The sequence below is a fragment of the Apium graveolens genome, chromosome 7 (genome assembly GCF_009905375.1).
Source record: "Apium graveolens cultivar Ventura chromosome 7, ASM990537v1, whole genome shotgun sequence".
Taxonomy (NCBI): Eukaryota; Viridiplantae; Streptophyta; class Magnoliopsida; order Apiales; family Apiaceae; genus Apium; species Apium graveolens.
The window spans coordinates 15,320,626-15,335,438 of NC_133653.1; positions in this window are offsets into that span (position 1 = coordinate 15,320,626).

The window sequence follows — 14,813 nt, forward strand, 5'->3', positions numbered from 1 at the left end:
CACTATGAGACTTGGCTGTCATAGCAGCCACTGACTATTATCATTCCATCTGAACTCACTGAAGTCGCACACTGGGTCCAACAACATCACTTGACAAAGATAATACGATATTTAGAAATAATGTTGGCGTGCCTTCAGCTGACACATCAAGGGCTCGCTCAAATGCTGAATTCTCGCAATCAGATTCGTTTTCTCGAGGGGGAAACTAGAAATCTCTACCGGACATTACTAATAATACATATACGAGGGAGTCATACTAAAAACTAGGGCAGCTCCAGCCAATCCTCAATAGGCGTCAGGGTTTCGCCTTAGAAACCCTCGACTGAACTCTTAGACTCGCTCCTCTGATTGAGTTGCTGACTCACACCTTTATATAACCTCTTCTACACTCTTTTACTCTATTCCTAGCCTAAATCAGGGACTCAAACCTGTAGCTCTGATACCAACTGTGACGGCCTCAACCCCGGGGTCAGGAGTTGACGTCACCGACAACAATAATAGTAAACACAATATAATCTAAATCATTAATTATACATAACCACAACCCCTTACCAAGACCTTTTCCAGGTTTAGGTATGATTTAGGTTACAACTATTACAAAATCGACTTACGGCAAACCATCCTGACGCAATTAACTTAATACAGCAACTCAATAGACCATCTTTGGTCCAACACGTACAACTACCTCAGAGGAGTCTGACATGGAAAGAACTGGAACTCTGCCCTGACTACCATGGAAGAATCTCCTAGGCATCAGCAATACATATATAAAATATTCTGAGAGGGTGAGCAATTAATTGCTCAGCAGTACCACTATATGAATAACAAGTAAAACGATTTACAATAAAATAGTTATAGGAATAGAATTCATAACTTGTTAGAAAATAACTAAAATATTCAGAAACTGGATATTCAAAACTAGCATACTCTGTAAAATAATATCATTAGTCGTGTGCTGTGTATAAATACCAGAGTCAAATTTTAGCATGTTATTTTCATTTTCAAAACCACTGTTCCGTTACAGGAACCATAAAACCATACATCCCGTTATGGGGACCACAAAACCACTTGTTCCGTTACTCGAACCACAAAACAACAATCAGATATGTATTGGATGTTATCTAGGGACTGCTGATCAGGCCTCCACAAAAATTATCTAGGATAGTTGGTCGGGCTATCACACAAAATGTCTAGGAGAGCTGATCGGGCTTTCACATAAAATAACCGGATCCGCAGAGACTAGCTAGGTCTCTGATTAACTATGCTGGACTAATCGGTTATGTAATGCGCGCAACCGAATTAGCCATTTACGCAACGTTATCCAATATCTAATTTGTTTTATCCTGTTTCAAAATCACTTTTACCTATCTATTGTTAAAATCAATTATGTCATAGTACACTATTCAAAAAAAATCCATTTTAATCACCTTTTAGAGTTAGGTACTTTCAGAAGTTACTTTTCCCCTAAACATATAGTTAACAACATTTTCAAACACAGGGAATACGTAACTTAAAACGTTTTATGTTCCTGTTCGAAAATAAAACAACATTTCATTCATATATACTAAACCATAAGAGTATGGTCAGGGGTACTTGCCTTGCAGAGCTTTACAACTCTCACTAACTGATTTTGAATTGACTCGGACGTTCAGCTTATGACCTAATTAGCAGACTATCCTGAATCTGAGTTCAACGCTCAGGTCCTTCGATGAGAACCTCGCTGCGCTTGTCAACTGATCACTAGGTTACCCTTAGTTCGATATCAATTCTTGAGTCCTTCGGCTAGAACCAACAGAGTCGAAATACCCTACGTTAGACGACCAAGTATGCTTGACATATCCTCGCTAGACACTTTACCCAGACGATAATGATTCTCGACTCATAATTATATATATTATCATAACACACACAACAATTAGGGTTCACATTCTCGGAAATCGGTTCGATGTTCATTTTCAGAAAATACGTATACTCGTCATTGTACAAAATTAGGGTTATTGGTTTTGGCAAAATATTTCACCACAACGTACAATCAAGTTTCGTATAAAATATATATATTTATATATTTATATATTCTCTCGACGTCCCGATAATTACCGGATACGCTTCCGTATTTCCGTGGTTCGATTTCCCAGAAATCGGGCAGCGTCTCCTTTGGTTATCGGACTACTCGTCGAAACATAAATCGATGCCAAATCAACCAATCACCCAAATCAAACAATCCAATCATTATAATTCATAATCCACAGGGAAATACCGGGGAAAAAATGGCGGTGATTGCGGGAAACCGGAGAAACAGAGGGGGATGAGAGTAATCGAGGGAGAGAGATGAAGGAATTAAGAGAGAGATAGAGTTATGTTATTATTTTTTTCAATTTTGGTTTATATTATGAAAATAATCCTTATCATCTGGCAGCAAATCACAGCGTGACAAATGTAAAAGTTAGGCCTGAAAATTGAACACGTAGCCATTGAATTCCTGAAAGTTTAACATGTATTAATACAATGCACTGCAGCCCTCTTTCTATTCGCTATTTTGCAATTTATCGGGTCAAGTTGGACATAAAATAAATTCAGAAAATTATCAAAATAGTCTTAAAATATTACAAATATCCCGAAGTTCATAGACACATAAATTTCATAATTTTAAACTAATTTCTGAAACGCAACTTATACCCGCTTTTATCAATTAAACGAATCAACGCGCGGGTGAAATTAATCCCAAAAATTTATAAAATAATTTTAAAATTCTCAGAATATTATAAACTTCACAAAATATGGGTTTCATAATTTTTTGAAGATTTTCTGAATTCAATATTGATTTTACTAATAAATACAATGAGAAAATCACTCAGGGATAAATAATCAATCAAATATTGATTTCTAAATTTTATAAAATCCCAAAAATAAATCTTGTAATTATAAAATCATAAAAATAATTTTAGAGATAATCCAAATATTTATGCAAATAAATTTGCATTACTTCCACTTTTAAAAGTGAAAACAATTCAGTACAACTCAATAATTAATTATGCGAACAACCCGGTACACCATAAATTACACATAGATAATAATAAAAAAACACATAGCTGATAGAAGCTATACACATATTTTATTTATTTAATAATTTCATAATTTCACATTTTAGTAATCTAAAAATATACGAGTCGTTATAATGGTTATAATTGATCAACGAATATCAAATATACCATTATTCGTTGATAGACAATGTATCTAGAAATATTTTTGACTATCAACGGATAATCATTTTCCGTTGAAATATTAGTTTTGACTTAGCCAAAATTTCACCCTTTCATGACTTGATCAAGAAAATCAAATTTATTTATGGTTGTATTACAAATTGCATAGATATCAATAAAAATAAATTAAAAGTAGTTTAGTATACCTAATTCACTTACCAACCTGGTAAAACTTGATTCATCAAGTGGTAAAGATGTATGCAAGTTACTGCTCACTTGGAACAAAATGAAGTTCCACAGTACCATTTATCACATGCTCTCTTATGAAATGATACTTGATGTCAATGTTCTTTGTCCTTGAATGTTGCACGGGATTTTCAGTAATGGCACTTATGCTGACACAGAAGATTGGAATCTTGTCCATATGTTGACCATAATCCAATAATTGATTTCTCATCCATAAAATCTTTGCACAATAGCTTCTAGCAGCAATGTATTCAGTTTCAGCTAAGGAAGTAGAAATTGAGTGTTGTTTCTTACTAAAGCAGGACACCGACTTGTTTTCTAGAAATTGACATGTTCTTGTTGTACTTTTTCTATCAATCTAGCAACCTGCATAATCTGCATATGAATAATCAATTAGATCAAAACCAGAATCTCTAGGGTACCAAATGCCAAGTTTTGGTGTGCCCTTGAGAGATCTGAAAATTCCCTTAATAGCTACAAAATGAGATTTCCTAGGCTCAGCTTGGAATCTAGCACAAGGATATGTAGCAAATATTATCCCCCATCTACCCCTAACTTCCAACAACCGCTACGATACAAGGTTCTGAAATGCAACACAACAAATGAAAAAGAGATCCCGGCATCTGACCAAGTATCCCAAGCCTACTAGCGCTGAAAACAACAACAACTACGGGCTCTACCAGATGTCCCGCCTGACCAACACTATCTAACTGTCCAGAATCTCTCTCAACACAACCAACATCCAGCGAATAATCTTATGCAGCCTCCGGGCCTCAGCATCAGCATCACTAGTGCACGGTCCCTCGTCCAATCTCCTCCGGGCAACCTGCTCCACCAACTGAATCTGGACTCTCCACTTATCCTCCATAATGGAAGTCCTCTGCCTAGACTCTCGAGCTAGCCTATCCACCAAAGCTCCCAACTCAGGAATACGGGAGTAAACAAAATCTCGATCCTGGGCAAACTTTCCAACAACACTAGCAGGCACAATCTAAGGCATCTCAGACTCTGGCTCAGGGGCTGGGGTCTCTGACTCTGGCCTCAAGGGTGATATCTGCATATGAATCTCACTATTCTCAGATGGATCCTCAACCTGATCTAAACTAACATACACAGGATCCTCTGAAGCTTCGAAGCGGGCGGAATAGAGACCACTAGGGTACCGGTCAAACTAATCTCTGAATCGGAATCACTACCACTACTAGGGTCCTGAGAGAAAACACAAAACAGCAACCAAGAAATAGCGTTAGGGTTAAATAAGACTTCCAACTCACACCCTAACTCTAGTTGCCACTTTAGCTAATCACTTCACTTTCTTAGACTATACCTAATAGTCTAACTCAACTCTATATGAGTCGAACACTCTAGCGATATAGATATATATACCCAAAATACCCTTTTATCCTAACTTGTCTCAGGGACTAGATCCTGTAGCTCTGATAACAACTTGTGACGCCCTCAATCTCGGGGTTAGGAAATGAGGACCCACATACCATTATACTAACAATAAAATAATATAAACCCCGATTAACTACTAACAGGATCTAAACAGGATTAGGTATGAGACAAGACAAAACTATCATCCAACATATTATTATAACCCAAAATAATATTAAATTTACATAATCGATTCCGACTTGGAACCGATAGATAACCCATTGTATCTTTACAACCTTCTCACTAAAGTGCTTGCTCACGCAACCTATACTACCTGCTCTGGCCTCTATAGGCCTACAACACGATAGGGGCCACCAGGTACGCTGTTACGAGCAATGCACCTAAGTATAGCTATCTTATCGCTTAACTGCCATGGTTAGAATAAAGTAAAATATATGAGCATAAAAAGCAAAGCAAGTAACTATATGACAGTTCTATGATGTAGCAATAACAATATTAAAATCACTTTCAAGGCATTCTACTTTAAATCTCTAGGTGGCAGATTTCTGTCTTTGGGCTATAAAAGGGTTATGAAGAAGGATTTGGGCTTTCAGGAAATCAAGGCTTAAGATAGGGTGAAAGCCGACATTCATCACAAATCATTAACTAGATCTCAAAGGATCTTCCAAATGGAAAGCAAGAATCTATTCAATTTTGGGAATTAATTATATGATTGATAACAATATCAGAATAAAAATCAGGGTTCTCAAAGCTGTATGCTAAACAATAACACAATCAACTTATCTCAAATCATTTTAAATCATTTCATTTTCAAAGAACCAATTGCTAAGTAAATGTATTCAATTTCTCTTTATAAAGTGATAGGGAACCCTTGATTGGACTACTTTAACTTTCATAAATAATAATACGGGTGATCAGCCCGTACCGACCTCCATCTGGCCGTTAAGGTACCTATGCCATAATTTCAGCCTTAAACTGGACTAGCCATGCTAGTCTCTTATATGACTGGACTAGTCCCACTAGTCTCTTACATCTCAATCCAATACATCAGGAATTCATTTGGAAAACCTTGTGTTGGAAAAAAAAGGTTTTACTAAGTTCATTTTATCATTACCAAGAATATGAAATCATTCGGACTCTTTCAAGTCGAAACTCATTCTTAAGTTCAATTTCAAGAATTTAAAGGAATTGAATGAATTAAAAGCAATCAAAGATAAATACTATGGTCTACATCAAATGATAATCAAGTACGTAAGTTAGGGATTCAGAACAGTTCTAGAAATCACTACAGAATAAGGTTTACAAAGGAAGGATATAGGTTAATCAAAACAATACACAAGGGAATTCATAAATGTTCTTATAATGTTAACAAGAATTCAAGGAATCCAAAGGAATCAATAGGTAATCATGATATGAATGAACAAGGTTACTATAAGGGTTTAAACAATAATCATATCAAGTTGTTACAAGTATAATATCAGGTTGTTTCAACAAGTTCTGCACTTTGTCTTTCAACGAATGTAACACTCTATGCATCAACTGTTATTGCTTTATTTGAACATCCTTTTGCCATTTCTTCTTGATCATTTTCATCATCACTATCATCACAGTATATCTCAACACTATCGAATTCGAGGCTTTCATGGAAACCTTCATCTTGCAATCCTTCAATATTTTTATCATCAAACACAACATGTACAGATTCCATAACAATATTGGTTTTCAGATTGTAGACTCTTATGATTTTCCAACAGCATATCCAACAAAGATACTTTCATCAGCTTTTGCATCAAACTTTCCATGCAGTGTTAACAGCCTCAGCCTAGAAATAAGTTGGCAACTTTGATTCTTCTAGCATAGTCCTTGCAGCTTTAATCAATGACCTGTTATTTCCCTCAACCACTCCATTTTGTTGTGGTGTTCTTGGAGCTGAGAACTCATGCAAGATTCCATTTTCTTCACAAAATAACCTCATTTTTAAATTCTTGAACTCAGTTCCATTGTCACTCCTGATTCTTCTAACTTTGAGGTCATGATGATTGTTGACTTACCTAATATGATTGACGATGATTTCACAAGATTCATCTTTTTATCCAAGAAAATATGTCCATAAGAACTTTGAAAAATCATCTAAAAATCACTAGGAAGTACCTCTTCTTGGAAATTGATAATACATTGGTTGGTCCAAATAAATCCATGTGTTGGTTCATCAATTATTGTATCAAGCTTCCTTTTAAATGATGTTTTTATTTGCTTTCCTTTTTGACAAGCACCACACAGTCCATCCTTTGAAAATTTAACTTGAGGAATGCCTCTAACAAGGTCTTTCCTGACCAATCCCTTCATTAACTTGAAGTTCAAATGAGATAGCTTCTTATGCCACAACCAACTTTCATCTTGACTTGCTTTGCTGAAAAGATAAGTGATTGAATCTACATTTGTTGAGTTGAAGTCAGCTAAGTACATATTCCCTTTTCTTACTCAAGTCAGAACCACTTTGTTATCCTTTTCTCTTTAGTGAGTGATTTAAGTGTGACACGCAAATGATACAGTTTAGTAGATATTTCATTAATAGCATCATTGCATTCAACTTTAAAAAGCTGTAAAAGATCAGTAGTGATTACCTGATTGCTGGATGAACTAACCTATGTTTCATCTGACTTGGCCATGAGAGCTAGGTTGATATAGTTCATGTCTTCATCTACATCATCGCCATTAGCTGCCCAGTCATTTTCTTGAGTTATGAAAGCCTTTTTTTTTGCTTGAGCAACTCAAAATATTTCGTTTTGTAGTCCACAGGCTCAAATCTTTTCTTTTCTGAAGTTGGCCTTCTGCACGCATTTGCAAAATGACCATAATTAGGCCACACTTGAAACATTTAAATTTGGTTTTGTCAACCATGTTTCAGTTAGGCCTTGCAGCTCCAAAGTTTTTCTTGAATTTTAGTTTGGAAATCTTCTAGACAAAAAGGCTAGATGTTCATCAACTTCATCCATGTCATCTTGACTTGTACATTCTTCATCTTCAGTCATCAACCCTTTTCCCTTGCTCAACTCAGATATGCCTTCACAAACATTAGTGTTTGGTGTAGTTTTAACAGCTTCAACCTTCATTTCCATCACTCTCTCTTACTCAACTACCAATACCACAAACCCACCTTTCTTCCTTCCTTTCTCTATCAGCTCATCTTGTTCTATTTCAAACTCATAGGTCTTCAGAAGTTACTTTTCCCCAAAACATATATTCAACAACATTTTCAAACACAGGGAATACGTAACTTAAAACGTTTATGTTCCAGTTCAAAAATAAAACAACATTTCATTCATATATACTGAACCATAAGAGTATGGTCAGGGGTACTTGCCTTGCAGAGCTTTACAACTCTCACTGACTAATTTTGAATTGACTCGGATGTTCGGCTTATCACCTAATTAGCAGACTATCCTGGATCCGACTTCAACGCTCAGGTCCTTCTCCTGGAACCTCGCTGCGCTTGTTGACTGATCACCAGGTTATCCTTAGTTCGATATCAATTCTTGAGTCTTTCGGCTAGAACCTACAGAGTCGAAATACCCTAAGTTAGACGACCAGGTATACATGACATATCCTCGCTAGACACTTTACCTAGACGATAACGATTCCTGACTCGTAATTATATATATTATCATAACTCACGCAACAATTAGGGTTCACGTTCTCGAAAATCGGTTCGGTGTTCATTTTCAGAAAATACATATACTCGTCATTGTACGAAATTAGGGTTATTGGTTTTGGCAAAATATTTCACCACAACGTACAATCAAGTTTCGTATAAAATATATATATATATATATATTTATATATTCGCTCGACGTCCCGATAATTACCGGATACGCTCCCGTATTTCCGTAGTTCGATTTCCCGGAAATCGGGCAGCGTCTCCTTTGTTTATCGGACTACCCGTCGAAACATAAATCAACGTCAAATCAACCAATCACCCAAATCAAACAATCCAATCATTACAATTCACAATCCATATTCCACATTACAACGTAACTTATATTTCGATACAACTAGTAATGCAAGTATTTATTTAGTTTCGAGAACATTTTATACAAATAGTTTTATTTATTTATTAACTTAGGACTTAGATATCGATCATCACGGTCCAACATCGGCTTGCCAAGGCTCATCACGGACGGCGATAAAGTTCGTGGGTACCCAATTAATTTCCGGTTTCCAACGCATATTTCACTGATTAACTATTTTTTTCCCGAACTATGTAAATCAAAATTCCAAAAATAATATCACAGAAATTCTTTCGAGTACTAAAATTAATTAGGAACTCTTGAATTTCTCATAAATCAACAAAGGAACAATTACAGAACTCGCAATAACAACCCAGGCTGACATATACACACGCGTACTTACCAACAACCGCGACTAAAACCAGGACCAAGGGGCCGGAACAGAGCAAGTCACCGGAAAATAGAACAGGGAAACGAGCAACCAGAGCGGCAGTGATTACCGGAAAAGAAGAAACACGGCCGACGACGGTACCAGGGAAATACCGAAAAAAATGGCGGTGATTGCGGGAAACCGGAGAAACATAGGGGGATGAGAGTAATCGAGGGAGAGAGATGAAGGAATAAAGAGAGAGACAGAGTTCTGTTGTTCTTTTTTTTCATTTTTGTTTTATATTATGAATATAATCCTTATCATCTGGCAGCAAATCACAACGTGACAAATGTAAAAGTTAGGCCTAAAAATTGAACACGTAGCCATTGAATTCCTGAAAGTTTAACACGTATTAATACAAGGCACTGCAACCCTTTTCTATTCGCTATTTTGCAATTTATCGGGTCAAGTTGGACATAAAATAAATTCAGAAAATTATCAAAATAGTCTTAAAATGATACAGATATCCCGAAGTTCATAGAGACCTAAATTTCATAATTTTAAAATAATTTCATAAACGCAATTTATACCCGCTTTTATCAAATAAACGAATCAACACGCGAGTGAAATTAATCCCAAAAATTTCTAAAATAATTTTAAAATTCTCAGAATATTATAAACTTCATAAAATATGAGTTTCATAATTTTTTGAAGACTTTCTGAATTCAATATTGATTTTACTAATAAATACAATCAAAAAATCACTCAAGATAAATAATCAATAAAATATTGATTTCTAAATTTTATAAAATCCCAAAAATAAATATTGTAATTATAAAATCATAAAAAAAAATTTAGAGACAATCCAAATATTTATGCAAATAAATTTGCATTAATTCCACTTTTAAAAGTGAAAACAATTCAGTACAACTAAATAATTAATTACGCGAACAACCCCGTACACCATAAATCACACATAGATAATAATAATAAAACAACACATAGTTGATAGAAGTTGTACACATATTTTATTTATTTAATAATTCCATAATTACATATTTAAATAATCTAAAAAATACGAGTCATTATATCCTTCCCCCCTTAAAAAGATTTTATCCTCAAAATCTGAATTAATGAAACAAGTAAGGATATTTGTCAAGCATATATGACTCTAACTCCCAATCAGGCCCTACTATCTAAGGATTTCTTCAAGTACTTTATTTATATGAATAAACTTATTCCTAAGGACTCGCTCTTTACGATCTAAGATTTGGATTGATCTATTCCTGCAGAACAATGTGGTTGAAAGCCAATAGGCTCCTAATCAATGACTTGGTTCGAATCAGGACATATTGTTCTAATATTGACACGTTGAACACATTATATATATATATATATATATATTACAACTGCGGCGACAACATCAACTCATAGGCAACTTTACCTATATTTCTTCATACTTCGAACGGTTTAATATATTTAAGACTCTACTTGTCCCTTCTATTCAAACCTAACCAATCTATTTCAATGTGAAACTTTTTTCCATACCAACGATCCTATTTCTATGTCAATATTCTTTCGATGGAAATCCGCCTTCTTTCTTTGTCTATCCCGAGCTGTTTCAACTCTTTTTCGAATCAACACCACTACACCCTTTATGTACTGAATTAGCTCAGGAGTTAACAACACCTCTACTCCCACTTTCTCTCAATAGAGGGGGACCCACACTTTATGTCCATACAAGGCTTCACAAAGTAACATTCCCCTACTAGCATGATAACTAATAGCATAGAAAAATTCAACCAATAGTAAATGATTACCTCAGTTTCCTTTTAAACCCAAAATATATACTCTCAACATATTTTATATCTTCTGAATCGTCCTCTCTCTTTGACCCTTCGTCTAAAGATGATAGATGGTACTCCATTTCAACTTAGTTCCCAAACATTCCAGCATCTCTTACTCCTTCCCATCAGTCAAAGTTGGAAAGTGATTTCATATATTCACTTCTTACCATCTTCAGGTATTTGAACTTCAACTTCCATTATTTCCATTTCTTTTATTAACTCCTCAATGATCTTAGTTATATTCAATCCTTTCTTTGTGTACAAGGCATCTGTTACCATACCGGCTTTGCTTAGGTGGTTGTTAATGAATTAGTCAGAATCTTCTGTTAATCTCAGCCAAAATTCATACTTGAAAACTTAACGTATAGTTTCTTTCCTTCTAATCTTCGTAGGGAAATCCTTGAGTGTTCCACACAGACTTTCTTAATCTTTGAATAGCTGAGGATGTTATCAATAAATACAATTTGCTTATCCAAGTACTCCTTATACACTATGTTCTTTAAATCCTTAGAGATGACTCATACACTTGCTACTCCACATAATATCACCAAAACTTACAACGCTCATAACTCGTTATAATCGCAATCTTTGATATGCCCTTAGGCTGGATCTTAAGTCATCTAAGAATATAACACACTCCTTAAATTAGGTCATATAAGTAATCAATTCTTATATAGGGGTTACTTATTATTGTTTGTCATCTTATAAAATTTCCGATAATCGGTGCATAATCTCATAATTTCATCCCTCTTCTCCCACCGCATCACTGGTGCACCCCACGGGGATATATCTTGTATGATAACCTCCATTTCCGATAACTTATGTAATTACTTAATTAATTATTTCATTCTCATTGGCCTTTGGAGAGATTCCAGGGCATTTTATTCATTACTCGAACTTCTTCCAGCTTAAATACTTTCTTCTTCATATTTCTACGTGTGGTGGATCTACCTTACATCCTTAGCTCATTACTCCTTTTCTCGCATGATTAGAAGAACTTCTCATCTTGTTTCTACCCTTAAAAACTTATCTTATTATTGGATTCCGCACATTTTACAATTTGCTTCTTCTGGAAATCAGTCTTTACCTTATGATAGGACAACCAACCCGTTCTCAGAATCACATCAAACTCTTCTAGCTCGAAGGGTGTCAGATCAGTTGAAAAAGAATACCCGTAGGTTTTAAAGGACAGTTAAGACGAAGGTGACTCACCGAAAGTCCATCTTGATTGACCACTATTATGGTTAAGGGCTCCGCTAAGTCTTCTAATATCAAATTCATTTTACTCACACATTTCTTTGGTATAAACAGCTTAGACGCTTCTGAACCAAATAAAACTTTAATAGGTATGGAGTTGAGAGAAAATGCACTTACAACTACATTTGAGTCCTAGGCGCTCGATCTCTTGGTCACTTTGAAAGTTCTTCCTCTAGTTGTGTTGGATGTTGGCCCCTGGGATGTAATATCTTAAGTAACCGTTCTACAACTCCTTGCAATATGCCCAACTTCTTCACAATTGTAACACGTAACTCCTGGATTTTCTGGATTGCATTCCGATGCATAATGACCCTTATGACCGTAATTGAAACATTGAACATTCTTTTTGCACAAACCATTGTGTTTTCTGTCACTGGACTTGCAATCTTGACTGACTGGGCTGGAGTGGAAGTAACTGAAGTAGCACTAGACCTAGCCTGAGAGAAACTCTGTCTCCGAAATCTTTTACTCTTGTTTCGGCCAAACCGATTCTAAAACTCTAGACTGGATTCTCCTTGGTCTGCCTTGTCTACAACACCCTCAGACTTCCTTTTTCTTATCACCCTTTTCTTTAACAGCCATCTTCTGGTCACTTTCCATCACTAGGGTGGCCTGAACTACGGAAGAGTATGTCTTGAGTTGCAATGCCACAACTCCTTTACGAATTTCAGGTTTCAGCACTTGTTGAAACCTCCTTGCCTTCTGGGTCTCCGTGCTTACATACTCAGGAACTAATCGGGCCAATTCTGTAAACTTGGACTCATATTCCAGCACACTGCTTTCACCTTGTTGCAGTTCTAGAAACTCGACTTCCAATTGATTCTTTAGACAATCGGTAAAATACTTCTCCAAGAACAATTATGTAAATCTCGTCCAAGAAACAGGGCCTTCCCCTTCCAACGCACGAGTGGATTCCCACCAATAATTTGCTTCATTCTTAAGAAAATAGCTCGTATAATTTGTCTTAAGATCATCACTTACTTGCGTGAGGGCAAATGCCATTTCCATTTTTTTAAGCCAATTTCTGGAAATAACAGGATCCACTTCGCCCTTGAACTCTGGGGGATTGACAGACTGAAAGGATTTAAAACTAGTAGTTTGGTTTAGCTCTCTATGTTGATATTGTTGCTGTTGAATTTGTTGGATTAACTGCAACTGTTGTTGCTGCTGCTGGCGTAACAAGTCTAGAATTTTGTTTATAACTGGACCCTCCGCCAAACTACTAATTCAAAAACATAACGAGAATGTATAACAAAAATATCACCGTTCAAACGGTGCACCTGTGTCAGGAAAATGCTGCCCAATCAAAGCACCCATATCTTTATTCTTAGGATCCATTTATAAAAGATATTTAAATTAGCAACACTAGCAACCATAGCAACGGTAATAGTAGCAGAAACAACAACAGTGCAGAAAACTGGAATGTAAAGGTACTAAACATTATAGCATGCCCTCTCAACATAACAACAACTGAGCAACCTTCCAGCACCATTAACAAATTCCATATACCGCAAAGCTAGACGGGCTATACTAGGCACCACCCAAAAAGGGTAAGCTGGTAAGTCAAGTCAAACTTAAGAAATCACAGACTTGGCTGACGCACTAGTCTGAGTTTCAATTAACCATTCCTCCCCAGGTGATTTTTTATCTCTTGCAACTAATCCATCTTCCACTGAGTTAACTTTTCTAAAGCTACAACCTTCAATATCGAATAATAAATCCTCTCTACTGTTTTTATTTCTGAAGTAGCAACTAGATGTAAAACTTTTATTCCTCCGGACAGTCAACTCTTATTTACTTTCAGTAACCAGGACTGTCTAATTATAAAAGCTACAGATAATCCATTGCCTCGGAATTTCAAACAAAATTTCAAAATGAATGAATCAAGGGAATCGAATAAGAAGGAACAGTGAAGAAGTTTTAGGTATGACTGAGAGCAACCATACAAGTATATAAGATGGCCAGTCTTAGTACTGCATAGTGTACAATATATAATTTGGTGGCATCCCACCAGACCCTTTGTCACACAGACAAACAGTCAAAGCATATGCATTGTCTGCCCCAATCAACCGATGGAATCAATGAGAAAAGAAACAATGTTTAGATAGAAAATTCACAAATAGGAAGGGGAGAATCTGATTTGTAATGAGATCAACAGAACCCTAAGCTGCTTACTTCGCATTCTTAACTTTCTCACATAAAAAAAAGTAACTTATGGAATAGTAAACAATTACTCTTGAAACAAAATACGTCTCAAGAAAGAAGTATAAGGGTTCAAAATATAAACCACAGTACTGATCCACAGACTCTATGAGACTTGGCTGTCATAGCAGCCACTGACTATTATCATTCCATCTGAACTCACTGAAGTCGCACACTGGGTCCAACAACATCACTTGAAAAAGATAATACGATATTTAGAAATAATGTTGGCGTGCCTTCAGCTGACACATCAAGGGCTCGCTCAAATGCTGAATTCTCGCAATCA